The following is a 13,340-nucleotide window of genomic DNA, read 5'->3' on the forward strand; positions in this document are numbered from 1 at the left end:
AGTTTAACTTGTCTTGGCACGGGGACCGTGTCTGGTGGTTGGGGCCACCGCTGTGGTTCTGGCCAGAATGACCTGGAGTGCGCAGGCCTCACACGTTCACCTGTCCGTGGCCCTCACGGCAGGTGGTTATTTCGGCTCTGCCTGCAGAGCGCACCCAGAATGCAAGTGGTGATCCTGCGGGCGCTAGCCGCATCCCCGCCGCCTTGCCATGAGGATGTCCCCAGCAGCGCTCCCTGCCCCGCGGCGTCTGTCTGCAGAGGGGCCTCTTGAGATGGGCGTCAGATCGTCTCTTGGGCGCCTGCGGGGGTACGGCACCTTCTGGGGCATTCTGTGTCACTCACCAGAAGGGCCGTGCTCTGTTGCTGCCCTCGGGGCCTTGCCTCGCTCACCCATCCTTGTCACCGTCGTGTCACCCCTCCCTGTGCCCTGGGCCTCCCCTTCCTCATGCTTCTCACCTGTGTCAGGAGGCCACCTGGCTCCTCTCTGTTCTGGAACATTCTAGCTGTGCTCCCTGATGGAGGGCTGCTGCTTCTGCTCTTCCTGACGGCCTCTCCTGTGGGAGAGGCCGTCCCCCCCGGCTGCCACCCCTCCCCTGCTTCCGGGTCTTGTTGCTCTGCTCTTCCGGGCCCTGATCTGATGCGTTGAGGGACTGCTTGATGTGTTCATGGTGCATTTCTCCGTCAGAGTGTAAACTGTATGCAGGCGCAGGGGCTGTGAGCACAGGACCCGTGCCCAGCACACGTTTGTTGAGTGAAGAATAAGTGTTTTTTCCTCTCTCCTTAGGATACGCTGTCAAGTCCCTGAGCTGTAGTGTCTCTGTGGATTCTCATGTCCTCATCCCTGCCTGGCAAGGCCTGGGGGTCAGCAGGACGTCCCCCGGCGGTGCCCCTGTCCTCGTTCTTGCCAGGAATAGGGGGCAGATGGGGCATCACTCACTGGTGACCCAGGAGCACGGACTGGGGCCTCCACTTCTTGCCATTCCTTCTTTGACCCTCTCTCTGAATCCATGGCCTGTTGGCCAGATGCCGCAGCCATGGAGGTGGATGAGTCGGCCCCTGGCCTGCCCACAACTGGCCTGGTGTTGGTCCCCTGGCTGCCGGCACCCCATCTTGGCGGTGGTGTTGCCAGTGCTCAGTACGGTTTGCTCTGCCTCCCACTGCGGCAGGTGAACAGCTTACAACCGTTCACGCACTGTCCGTGGGAGAGTACACGCTGCTGCTTTGCTCTGTACCGAGTGGTGGGTGTTATAGTCCGTTTCGTGGCAGCTGGGAAGGCTCTTCCTGCTCCAGGTATGTGGCTGGTGTCCGCAGGGCGGCTCTGACCCATGGTGTCCTTCTGTGCAGGTGGGTGTCATCACCGAGATCACGGCTCTGAGAAGCATCACGTGCTTTACCCCGGGCTACCTGAGCCTCCAGGGGCGCTGGCCTTGAGCAGGAGAACACGATGTGGGGGCGGGGCCGGGGCGTGTGTGCGCATCTGTGCGCCCCTGTCCACGCGCACCTGTTCTCGTGCTCACGCAGAGGCTCTGAGAAGGAAAAAGGTGGTGTTTGGAGAGAGACATTGTTGCTTTCTGGCCATGAGGTGGATCGGGGTCGTTTCTAGGGGCAAGTAGTTTTTCAGTCAGATCTGGCCAGAACTGTGAAAAACAACAAAAACAATTACCCGAGAACAGCATACGTGAGGGCCGAGGGTGGCTGCCTGCCTGGCCTGCTGCGCGGGCCCCTCCCTTCTGTCCCGGGAAGACCTCGGCTGGGGTCTCCTCCAGCCCCTGGCCCATACACTGTAGTCAGGCGCTGAGTCCTGCGTGTGCAGCTGAGGGGCTTCTGGCTCTGGGGACCCTGCCGTGGTTTCTGTGTCCCGCTCCTGTCCCCGACCACCCCCCGAGTCACCCGCGGGCTGGCCCTAGCTGGATGTGCGTCCGCTGGGGTCGGGGAGCCTTGCTGCCCAAGCCAGATTGACGACTGCGGAGATAGGGCCTGAGTCTCGGCCCACGTGGGTCAAGGCTTTCTGCACAGCCTTCATTTTCTTTATATCCCAAGTGGGGTCATGACAGTGGCTACTTCCTAGAGCGGCGGGGCTCATGCAGGCGCCGAGCATGGCACCCGGCCGGCTGTCCGCTCAGGACAGTCTCGTGTCTGGCACGTGCATGCTAACACAGGCCTGTCTTCTTCCCTCAGCTGTGCCATGTGGGCGGAGCCGTGGCCGCGACCCAGTGCTCTGTCTCGGCAGGGGACATCAGGACTGGGCCCTCGAGGCAGTTGGGGTGGAGTGGGGTGTCCGCGTGGGACTGATGCTCTCCTGCTGCGCGGGGTCAGCCTGGTGGCTCCGGCCAACTGCTTGGCTGCCCCTCACTTTGCCTCTCAGATCCCCTCCCTTCTTGCTTGGCTCTTCTAGCAGCAAAGAGAGAACCCGGGAGCCCCTGTGACCGTCGCAGCTGAGTGGAGGGACCCCGGGCCTTCCCGCCATCTGGGCCCGAAGGGTGCTGGCACCTGCCTGCAGTGCCCGTGTTCGGACGTGAGGTGGTGCCCGCAGCACTCACAGCCTTCCTCCCGCTCAGTCCTCCGAGCCTCCTCTGTGGCCTCCCCAGTGGGAGCGCTGCTCCCAAGCCTATAAATTCTGTGGCCATTTAGAGGGGGAGAGGTAAGGAGGGGGAGAGCGCGAGGGCTCAGCGCTGGAGGTGAGCTGGGTGCTGGCTTCTGCTTGCTTCTTCTTGAGCAGCAGTTCCTGGGTTTTCTGGTCGTCTCCTGACCGGTGTTGGTGAGACCCACGGGGTGGGCACCTCGAGACTTCGTGGGTGGGCACAGGCCTTCCACTGACGCCTCTCCAGCTCGGCCCGGGATGTGTGGGAGTCGCCCTCATCATCTGGACTATAGCCGTCTGGCTTCTGTCCCTGAGACCAAGCCCCCTCTCCCCTAGGAGAGAGCCCAGTCCATCTGGGGTCCTGAGGGAAGTCTGGGCTCGTTGGCAGACATCGCTGGGTTTCCTGGTGGTGCCAGCCTGGCACAGGGTGGCTGCAGGCAAAGGGGCAGGTCTAGGAGAGTGGCCTCGGGCGGGCGAGTCGAGCTCCTGGGCCATGGACTGTGCCGTTTAAAGACTAAGACTTCTGACAAGCTGGACGGCTGGCCCGTGCTTTGTCATAAGAGAATAGTAGTTCTCACGGGCCATGTGCGTGTAGATGTGGGGTGGGCAGGGCGTAGGTGCAGGGCAGGGCGTGGGCACGGTGTGGGGTGGGCAGGGCATGGGCTGGGGTGGGCAGGACGTGGGGTGGGCAGGGCAGGGCATGGTGTGTGGGCAGGGCATGGGGTGGGGTGGGCAGTGTGTGGGTGCAGGGCAGGGTGTGGGCAGGATGTGGGCACGGTGTGGTGTGGGCAGAGCATGGGGTGGGGTGGGCAGGGCGTGGGCATAGGGCAGGGTGTGGGCAGAGCGTGGGCACGGTGTGGGGTGGGCAGGGCGTGGGTGTAGGGCAGAGTGTGGGCATAGCATGGGCATGGTGTGGTGTGGGCAGACCGTAGGGTGAGGTGGGCAGGGCGCAGGGCAGGGCTCTGCTGCTCCTCTGAGCTGAGCCGTCCCGTGATCTCTGCTGTGGCAGCCCGCTCGCCTCGTCTCTTGCCAGCAAGAGGAGATGCCTTTAATACATCACGCCCAGACTGTTTTCTTATGTGTTTTGCATTTCCATATTTAAAATGGAATTTGCATATTCATGGTCTTTTAAATAAGTTTGTATTGTTCAGGGATGTGGAAGTGGATAAAATGTGAAACTCCTCCTTTTATTCAAGCGCTGGAAGGAATTTTCATCCCCCAAATGAAATCCGTTTCTGGGCGGTTAGTTCTGTAGCCGTCGCTGTAGGAAAATTACCCTGGAAGCGAGGGTGTCCCAGGTTCAAGTGGGCGGAGACTGGGCGGGGTGGGGCCCTGGCCTGTTCCCCAGTCTGCAGCCAGGCTCAGGTGTCGTCACCCCGGGGGGTGTGGGGAGGGACAGGCACCTGCCCTCTCCCCCCGGGTCTCTCCCAGCTGGGACCTTGCCTTCCTCTGGGAGCCGGGATGAGGTCACTCATGTCCCAGTGGAGGCAGAACATCAGGTAGACAAGGCTCTGGGTTCCGGAAGGGGCTGAGCCTTCCCTGTGGACCCGGCAGCCTCACTCCCTGGACCAGGTGCCCCCTCACTGCGCGTGGGGGAGATGTCCCGTCAAGGAGGCGCTGAGTCAGCTGTGGACGCAGGACCAGGGCCCGGGCCCGGGGGAGACAGCAGCGGCGTGCCCCGCGCACGGCTGCCAGCCTGGGATGGGGACAGAGCCGGCCACTCTCCCCGTGTTCCCTCTGCGGGGAGCCGTTATTGAAGGGATGCGTGAGGTGCTGGCCTAGGGCTGGTTGAAGACCTGTGGGTATTTTCATTTCTTTGTGTTTGGGCCGAGCTTCCGGGACGTTTGGGTCGGGGGAGCCGAGTGGAGACCCCGAGCGCCGGTAAGCAGTGGGGCGCCCAGGATGCCCTCGGCTTTGGGGTATTGCGTGGAAGCCAAGCTTGGCTCCTGGAGAGGAGCGGGTGCTTCGGGGCCGTTGAGGGCTTCAGAACCCACAGAAATGTGGCCGCGGTGGCCTCCCCTGTAGTTCTGTGTGTCGTGGAGGAGCCAAACGAGGGCTCTTTGGAGTCCAAGTAATAGAGCCGCAATCGGGAAGGTCCTTGGAGTAGTCAGGGAGACTGAACCGGAGCAGGGAGGCTTTGTTCAGCTCCGACCTGGGTTACTGATGGAACCAGCCTGGAACGCAGAGCTTCCTGCTCGTTGGACTCTTGATTGTTTTAACGTGACTTTTTTTTCATCTCAGAGAGGCCTTGGTAAGTAGCACACAGGCCTAGAACGCACAATGATGAACTTCACAAGCGTTGATGTAGTCAGACGCATGGGGCAGAAACTCAGCAAAGCCAGGAATGAGGTCTTAACCGTGTGTCGTTTCGTCTCTAAGTATGCTGAGCATGAACCTGGGACACAGGGTCGCCTGCACGGCTCTGCTTCATTGAGGCTGGGCTGCTGAGGACGGAGGCCACCCTCCCGTCATGGGGAGTGCAGTGAGCGCCGGCCGCTTCTGTCCGGGTGGCCGTCCCCTCGTAACCAGGACTCGTGGACACAGCGACAGAAGGTACGGGTGTTGGATCTCCCCATGCCGAGACCCTCACCCTGTCCCATACTGGAACTCGCTTGGGCTGGGGTCTCTGGCTGAAGGGACCTCGTCCGGTTTCTCCCTGTGGCTGGTGGGGGCTCTCAGGGTATGTCCTTCGTCCCGCCAGCCTCCGGCAGTATTTGAATAACGGTCTTTCCTCGCACTTTTCTGTTGGCTTCCATGTGCTCAGGGCACGCACAGAGATGGGGCCGGGGTAGACTCCCAGGGCCACAAACCCTGTGGCCAAGGCCAAGGGCTGCATTGGCTGAGGGCACAGGGGACCCCGGCGCACACCTTTGTTGGCCAGCCATGTCTACAGACCCGTGACCTTGGGGTGGAAGGGCTGACCTGTGGGCTGGTGGGTTACCAGCAGGTCTTTGCCCAACCCCAGGCCAGCACCTCACACATCCCTACAGTGGCCCCACTCGCTGAGGGTGTTGGGTGACAGCCCTGAGCTCACACCAGGGGTCGTTACAAGTCATGCTGCCCAGCGGTGGAGCCAGCTCCTGGTGTGCACTCCCCACGACCCCCGCTCAGGCTCATAGCCACCGTGTAGGGTGCTGGCAGGGCACCGAGCAGCATGACCCTCACCCGCAGTCCTCTCCTAGTCTACAGGGGTCTGACCGTGCATGTGGGGAGATGGGGCTGAGGCACTCGCTGTCTGTCCTCGTGCTGGAATGGTGCCTTGGTGACAGGGGAACCTGTCTCACCTGGGGCCAGGCTCTGGGGCCTCTTACTGAACACTGAACCCAAGATTCTAGGTACTTCCATTCCATCAGGTTCTCTATCAGATTCTCTGTCTGGACAGACAGGTTGATGCTCCCTGCTTTGCAATTCATTGGAGAATTGGAAATGGTGGGGATTGTTGACCCTGCGCCGGTGTTCAGTGGGCGGCCGCCATGGCTGTCCTGAGCGGGGTTTGTGGCCTCTGGCCTTACGCTGGCTCTGCCCCATCTGTGGCGGAGGCTTGGTTTCGGCTTTCCTGTGGTGTCTTTGAGGCCCACTGTGGTCCTCGCAGCTCTGACTCAGCCCCAGGGCTCCGCGATTTTGGGAAGGGGGGGTGGAGACAGAGCGAGGGGACATGGACGTCGTCGGTGAGGCCCAGTGGGCCGGCCCACAGTGGCTTCCTCGCCTGGGATTTGACTTTATCTTCAGAAATGGGAAATGCGACTTGGCCGTTTATGTCCCAGGCCCTCGCCTCTCAGTGTAGTTTTTCCTCCCTTTTGTCAGTAAGTCTATTTTAACCTCTGCCTGCTGCAGCGCTTCTCTCCATGGCTGCTTGGTCACAGCCGCAGGGGCCTGGGACACGTGTGCACCCGCGGGGACCCCATCCGTCTCCCGTCCGCTGGGCGTGCCGCGAGCCAGGTGGCCGGCCTGCGCAGAGACGGCCAGCAGGACGACTTGGGAAAAGTGTCTGTGGGGAGCTTCCCTCTGGGGCGGCAGCCTGTCCCAGCCCTTTCCTCCTTCCAGAAGCCTGGTTCAACTGCCCATGTCCTCTCAGCTCCATGGTGGGGGCTTTTTAAACCAGAGGCTGTGACGTGTTTCTCTCCTGCCCCCCAAAAAACTCTTAGGTGGTGTTGGTCCCTCGGAGCTGCTTTGGGGGGCAGTGTGGCGTGTGGCCAGAGCAGAGGGGGCACAGGCCTGGTCCAGTCCCGGCCCTCACCTCGTCAACGGGGCGAGGGCAGCGCGGGTGGTCCCAGACGAGGACGCACGTGCCGTCTCAGCGCCAGCGGTGGCTGCCAGGGCTGTGGCTGCACTGGGACCGCACGCCGCCCCCGCTCCAGGCCTGCTTGCGTTCCCTCAGTGGATGCGCCGGGCCGCTGGGGTGCGGTTTGGAAACCCTAGCCCAGGAGAACGGTCCCGGAGCGTGCTCCTGTTTCCAGGTTCAGGGCCGGGAGTCAGCCTTGTGCGGCGGGGCCTGCAAGGGCACTCGGAGCGCCCCTGGGCCCCCAGGAAGGCTGGTCTTCTCCTGGCTGAGGTTTGTGGGTGTTTCCGTGTCCCTCCCCCCGCTGGGGAGGGGTGTTGTGGGTGAAGTACTGGCGCTCTGGTTTCTGCTGGGGGGGGTGAGGCAAGAGATGCTTTACACGCTGCAGGACGGGAAGGAGAAGGGGGCACACAGCGTTCTGTCAGTCCTTAATTCTGCCACGTGGTATTTCTGCTGGAGAACAGGGCTGCCCAGTCTCTGCACTCCCTTGCAGGGCCAGTTAGGTGATCTCCACCCTTTAAAAGCAGACACATCTTCTTTATTGCCCCCCACCCTCCAAGGTGGCATTAGAACACAGATGTCCCCACACATCGTGACAAAGCTGGAAGCCAGTGATACCGGAATGTTGTTTATTGTTGGTGAAGAGCAGATAGAGAATCTTATGGAACCTTGAAACTTGTTCCTTGTCTCTTTGGAAGGGATTCATGTAGACGGAGCCACCACCCCGCCCGCCAGCCCGCAGGAAGAGCCAGAGCAGGTGGTCAGGCCTCCTTGACTCGCCATCTGGTGGGGCTGAAGGGGGCTCCCAGGGCCTCGTCGGGGCTCCCGATGACTCTGTGCGAGCTCATGAACCGTGGAGCCCGCCTGCTGCTGGCTCATTAAAGGGCAAGCCCAGGAACACACCGTTCGATTCTCGGGTATGAGCACAGGAGAGCAGTTCTCCGGTGTCGAAAGGGGTCAGTGCACTTTTGTGCTTTGTTTGGCAATGTGTGGAAACCTGCTCCGCCTTGTAGCCTAGCGCAGAGGAGGCCTAGAGAGATGGCCCAGAGCTGAGAGGGTGGAGGACATGGCCCGGGGGGCCTCGGTGTCTGCTGTGCACGCTTAGCTCAGGCCGGCTTGTTCGGGGACAGCGGCCTGTGGAAGGCATCGTTCAGCACGCACATCTGCTTGTGCCTCGGAGCGGTTTCTCCAGGTCTTGCCAGGAGCTGGGTAAGATGGGGGGAGCAGAGAAGCATACACCGATGATGCACCGTGAGGGCACCAGAGACTTCACATACGCCATCGTCTTCGCTCCCTCCACTGCCGGCGCCCCGGACACTAGACCCAGTCCCCGCATTGGGTCAGTCTCACCGTCACGTGCCTCCTCCAGGTCGGAGTTTGGCTGTGAGCTCAGGTGCATCTGGGTGCGGAGCCTGTGTGTGCCCTTCAGTTTGCCTCTTGTCAGGTACTGATCTTTCACTCTGGGTTAACTGTGGATCGCTCCTCAGGGTCACGAGACCCTTCTTCCTGACCCTTGTCTGGTACTGAGGCAAAGAAGTAGTTTAGCAGACTCAGGAGGAAGAACAGCAGTGATTTCATCATGCATGGCCAGTGACGGTCAGGCCATTGTCAGGCACGGACACCTGTTGCCACCTAATTGCTGTGGCTGGTGCCACAGACCTTCTGGATGAAGTGAGGAGTAAGCCCTGCGAGGGAGGAGCTTTCCTCCTGCCCGTGAAGAGAAGACAACAGCGAGTCCGTGAGAGAACCGGGAAGGCGGTCCCGATCTTGTCCATGCTTCCCAAATGCCAGAACCGCACAGATTCCCACTTGGCTGCTTGAGAATTATGTGCAGGGAAATATCCTGAAGATGCAGATTCTTGGGATATCCCTCCAGAGGTTCCTAGTTAGGACTCTTTGCTAACTACACGTTTTGTCGGAATTAGCACACTGTTCCCTTGTGTTGACCATAAGCATGCGCACACTGTGATTGTGCATTGGGGGGTGAGAGTCCAGACGTTGTCTGGCCGAGGCCGGACTCCTGCCCACCCACACATTTCAGAGGTCCTAGCCCCCACTCCAGCAATGCTCTCGCTTTGTCGTCTCAAGATTCCTTTATGCTAAAAAATTCTTGAAAGCAAGGAGCTTTCGTTTGTAGGGGTTCTGTTTTTCAACAGTCACTGTTTTTGGAAACAGTTTTATGAAAATTACTGACAATATGCTTATAATTTCATTAAAAGAAATTCATCACCTCTTAACAAAAAATGTATTTTCTGAAACAATAAGTTGTAGTGAGAAGAACAACGTTGTTTTACATTTTTGCACATCTTTTTAACGTCTGTCAAACAGAAGATTGCTGGATTCTCGTATCTGCTTGTGCACTTAGTCTGTTGTGCTGGACTATTCCAGCTGGAATATATGAAAAAAGTCTGGCCTCATACAGATCTGTAGTTGGAAGGAGGAGGACATGGAGGGTCCCCACAGGACCTTGGTGCTCAGAACTCTTTGTGGTCGGGGGGGACGTTTGGAGGAAGGGGTGCAGACTGTCGTCTGACACCTTCTGTGGCCAGTCCTGCCTTTCCATGTGGTATTTCTGTGAGTTTAGAGGGCATTTTGTGATGTTTCTCCATCTGAAATTCAGGAGTACCGGTCATTGAACATCTGGGAAGACTTCCCTGGATTGGTTTTTCTCGGGAAGGTGTTACTCCTACATACCCCAAAGAGGCCTGTTTTGCCACACATTGGGGTGTTTGAAGGAGGAGACCTCTGGTTTTCTGTAGCAGAGTGGATTTTCCTTGCAGGTGTCTTTGTCTAGATGGTTCATGTGGGGGGCCGGCTGGGCTTGAGATGGCTCCCACTGGGTTTCTGGTGAAGTTACGACCTTGGCCGCCTTAAGGCGCTCTCTAGAGTGCAGTGGGACGGCCGTGTGGCTGAAGGGGCTGAGGCTTCTGGGGTCCAAGAACAGTCCTCAGCGAGAGGATGGGGCCTCCTCAGACACAGTTATAGCTGCTGAGCTCACTTGAGCTCTTTGGTGACCGAAGCCACTTAAATGGGCAGGTTTTTCTTCTCATTGTGCTAGAGAGCTGACCTGTAGTCAGATATTTCTAGCTTTCTTTCAGATAAGAAGCCAGTTGTTTTCTCACCAAGATTGGGAACAGGTCAAGGATGTCCAGTTTGACTTCATGCTAGAAGTCTTGGCTGATGCAATAAGACAAGGAAAGGAGATGTGTACAGTGGGAGGGAGGAAAGAACACTGTTGGTAGATGACATGATTGTCTACACAGAAAATTCCGGAGAATCAGCGGAAGGACTCAGAACTCCCAGCCATTGTAGCAGGGCTGTAGGACGCAAGGGTAACAGGACCAAGTCCCGCACGCTCCTGTATGCCAGCAAGGAGTGACTAGAATGTGAAGTTGAGAACCTCCCATTTACATGAGCACCGAAGAAGACAGGCAGGCAGGCAGACTTAGGTATGAGTCAGACGAATGTGGACAAGACGTCTATGAACCACTCATCTTTAATACCACGAACCTACATTGATGGAGACAGTGTGGTGTTGGTGAAAGGAGTGGGTCAGTGGAACAGAACTGAGAGCCCAGAAATAGAGCCCATGAATACAGTCTGATGAGCTTTGATGAAGGGGCAAAGGCAGGCTCCTCAACACACGGTGCTGGGACTGTGCGGAAAATGCATCTCCACGCAGACCTCGCCCCCAGAATTAACTCACAATGGATCATAGACCAAAGAGTGAAATGCAGAACTTTTACACAAATCCTTGAAGGTAACAAGAGCAGATCTGGCTGACCTTAGATTTGGCAGTGACTTTTTAGGTGAGAGATCAAAAGTATAATCTATGAAAGAAAATCTTAATTTTCTGAACTTCATTAAAATTATAGACTTCTGTTCCATGGAAGGTATTGTTAATGGAATAAAAAAATAAACCATAGTCTGGGAGAATATGTATCTGATAGGGGACTGTGATCCAGAACCCACAAAGAACTCTTAATTCTCAACAGCTGATTACAAAATGGGCAGACACCTGAACAGACACCCAACACGGAGCATCCGCCCACCGCGAACACCCACTCGGGAAGATGCTCCACATCACGCGTTCTCGGGGACACGCAGAGGAAAACAGCGAGGAGACGCCACTGCCCACCCCCCCAGCCCCGCGTTGGAACGGCCGCGGGCCAGAACACGGTCAGCACCAGATGCTGGCGGGACGCGGAGCAGCGGGGAATGGCGCGGCCACGTCGGGAGGCGCCTGTGGTTTCTTACAAAACCAGCCACGCTCTTGCCGTGCAGTCCAGCGGACGTGCTCCTCGGCATCTACCCCCAGGACGTGAGAACGCAGGTCCCCGTGACACCTGTGTACGGATGTTTACGGCAGCTTTATCCACAGCTGCCCAAACTGGGAAGCGACCAGGGTGCCCTGGAGTCGGGCCTGGACGCACACGCCGTGGGCCGTGCAGACGGTGGACGCTGACTCGAGTGCTACAAAGGAGTGAGCTCTGAAGCCGTGGAGGAACCCGACACGCGTGATCCTGAGCCGGCTCCGGACTGGGATTCCAGCCGTGGGGCGTTCCCGAAAAGGCAGGACTGCGGGGATGGTAAACGGGGGTCGGGTGCGGGGGGCTGGGGAGGGCGGCGACTGAGCAGGGGATTTCCCGGGCAGTGAAATTGTTCTTTTTGACATAGGTGCATATGTAACCTTTTACGTTTGTCAAAACCTTTAGAAAAGTGAACTGTAAACTGTGCGCTCTAATAACGCGTCAATATTGGTTCATCAGTTGGATCAAGTGCAGCATCCTGCTCTGAGTGTTAATGGGGGGAGCCGGGTGGGAGACACACGGGAACTCTGTGATCTCCGCTCAGCTGTCTGTAAATCCAAAACTGCCTTAAAAAATAATGTCTCTGGATCTAGAACAAAACACAGACCACGTAAGATGGGCCTGGAGAAAGAGCTGTCCCAGTGGTCAGCATCTTGGGACAGATGTGGGTGGACGTGTCCTCTCTGCCCAGCCTGACTTTCCGGCGGCGTGGAGCCGAGAGGGTTGTGCTGTGTCAGGAGGTGCGAGTCCAGGTCTGTGTTCGTGAAGGTACACCCCTTCACCAGCCTCTTAAAAACACCTGACACCCCTGGGGTCCCGGGCCCTAGTTCCAAGTGGGGTTTCCGGTGGAGGTGGGAGGACTTTTGTGACTGCCAGGGACTGTTGTGGTGGAAGCAGATCTGTTTCTTGACCGGTGAGGACCTCTGTGCTTCCCGGCCCCGCTGTGACCTCAGCTCTAGGAAGCAGGGTGGATGGTGGGTGGTGAAAGTGGGGGTGTGGGGGGTTGGGTAAAGGGAGCCCCTAGAGGGGTGGATGTGTCGGATGAGACATACCAGGCTGCTCTGTAGTCACCCCAGATCAAAATAGGGGTCCCAGCCAGAACATTCCAGGCCACTATTTGGGAGGATGAGCTGGGAGACCTGGGCGCTGTGCTCTGTGTCCCCAGGGACAGGGCTCAGCAGGGAAGGAGACATGGAGCTTTGAATTTTAAATTGCTTTAAATTCCTTTCAGTTGAACAATCTCCACTGTCCCTTGTCTGTTTCTGTTGGAGAGCCAAGGATGTTTTTTAGTATTCTCTCATTTCTCTGCTCTGCTAATTTTATTATCTTTCCATATTTTTTGCCATAAATGTAACAGATTTTATTATGTTTAAGCCATTTTTAATATAGCCTCTCATGAAAAGCCAGAGCAATGCGGGGGATTACGTGTTGCCAGCCCTCAGAGTGCGGGTCCCTTGCATTTTTAAGCCTTTGGGCCGGGACTGCCGTGGAGCCCTCCCGAAATGCCGTCTCGTGCTGGCCCCAGCATGGGCTCTGCTGTGTGCGTGCACCTGGCCGGCTGGGTGGTCTTCCCTTTCAGAAGCTCGCAGCGCAGTGCGAGAGAAAAGACCTGTGCGAGCTCCTCTTTGGGAAAGTGGGGAGTCCCGGGGAAGGGGGTGGCTCACTCTGTGTCAGCCCTTGTGGCTCAGGGTGATGGGCTTCCCAGGCTCTCCTCCCTGTGTCCTGTCCATGGGCAGAGTCTTGCTTCTTAGTCTGGATGCACCTTGGTCAGACAAGAGTGCACAGTCGCCTGTCGATGGACTGCGTTTGGGGGGCTGGAGGAGACAGCAGGTGCTCCCGCTGGGCGATGGCCCGGATCGCGGCTTGTCCCTGTGAGCCCTGAGCCCCCGCTGCGGGGAGGCGCCTGGATGCTGCCCGTCCCAGAGGGCTGGGCATGTCAGCTGGGAGAGCCGCCCCAGCGGGACGTCTCGTGGCAGTTTCGTGATTCATTTTACATGTCCGTGATGTGTTTGTAATTTACTCTGTAATACGTCTCAGTGATAACTGTGAAACAGATGCAGAGATTAGTTTTCCCCTGAAGAGACCCGGTCCTCCAGGAGAGTGCTGTGGTTCGCGTGCGGCCCCCTGGGGCACCCTGAGGCCACAGCTGGGAGAGCTGCCCCGCGGGTCAC

At 58.2% G+C, this 13,340-nt stretch overlaps 1 protein-coding gene across 16 annotated transcripts in view; it reads left to right on the plus strand.

Moving 5' to 3' along the window:
- MAD1L1 (mitotic arrest deficient 1 like 1) overlaps positions 1–13,340 on the plus strand; it is a 315,585-nt gene that overhangs the window by 71,824 nt on the left and 230,421 nt on the right. Inside the window, exon 2 of one of the 16 annotated variants that reach the window (XM_064593413.1) lies at positions 10,855–11,448. The exons of the other annotated variants lie outside the window; for them this stretch is intronic. The gene's annotated coding sequence lies outside the window, so the exon portion shown is untranslated. The remainder of the gene's footprint in view (positions 1–10,854; positions 11,449–13,340) is intronic. 16 annotated transcript variants of the gene reach the window in all.

The sequence above is a fragment of the Mirounga angustirostris genome, unplaced genomic scaffold, assembly GCF_029215605.1.
Source record: "Mirounga angustirostris isolate CCGP_5_RB_7025 unplaced genomic scaffold, mMirAng1.0.hap1 SCAF_5, whole genome shotgun sequence".
Classification (NCBI taxonomy): Eukaryota; Metazoa; Chordata; class Mammalia; order Carnivora; family Phocidae; genus Mirounga; species Mirounga angustirostris.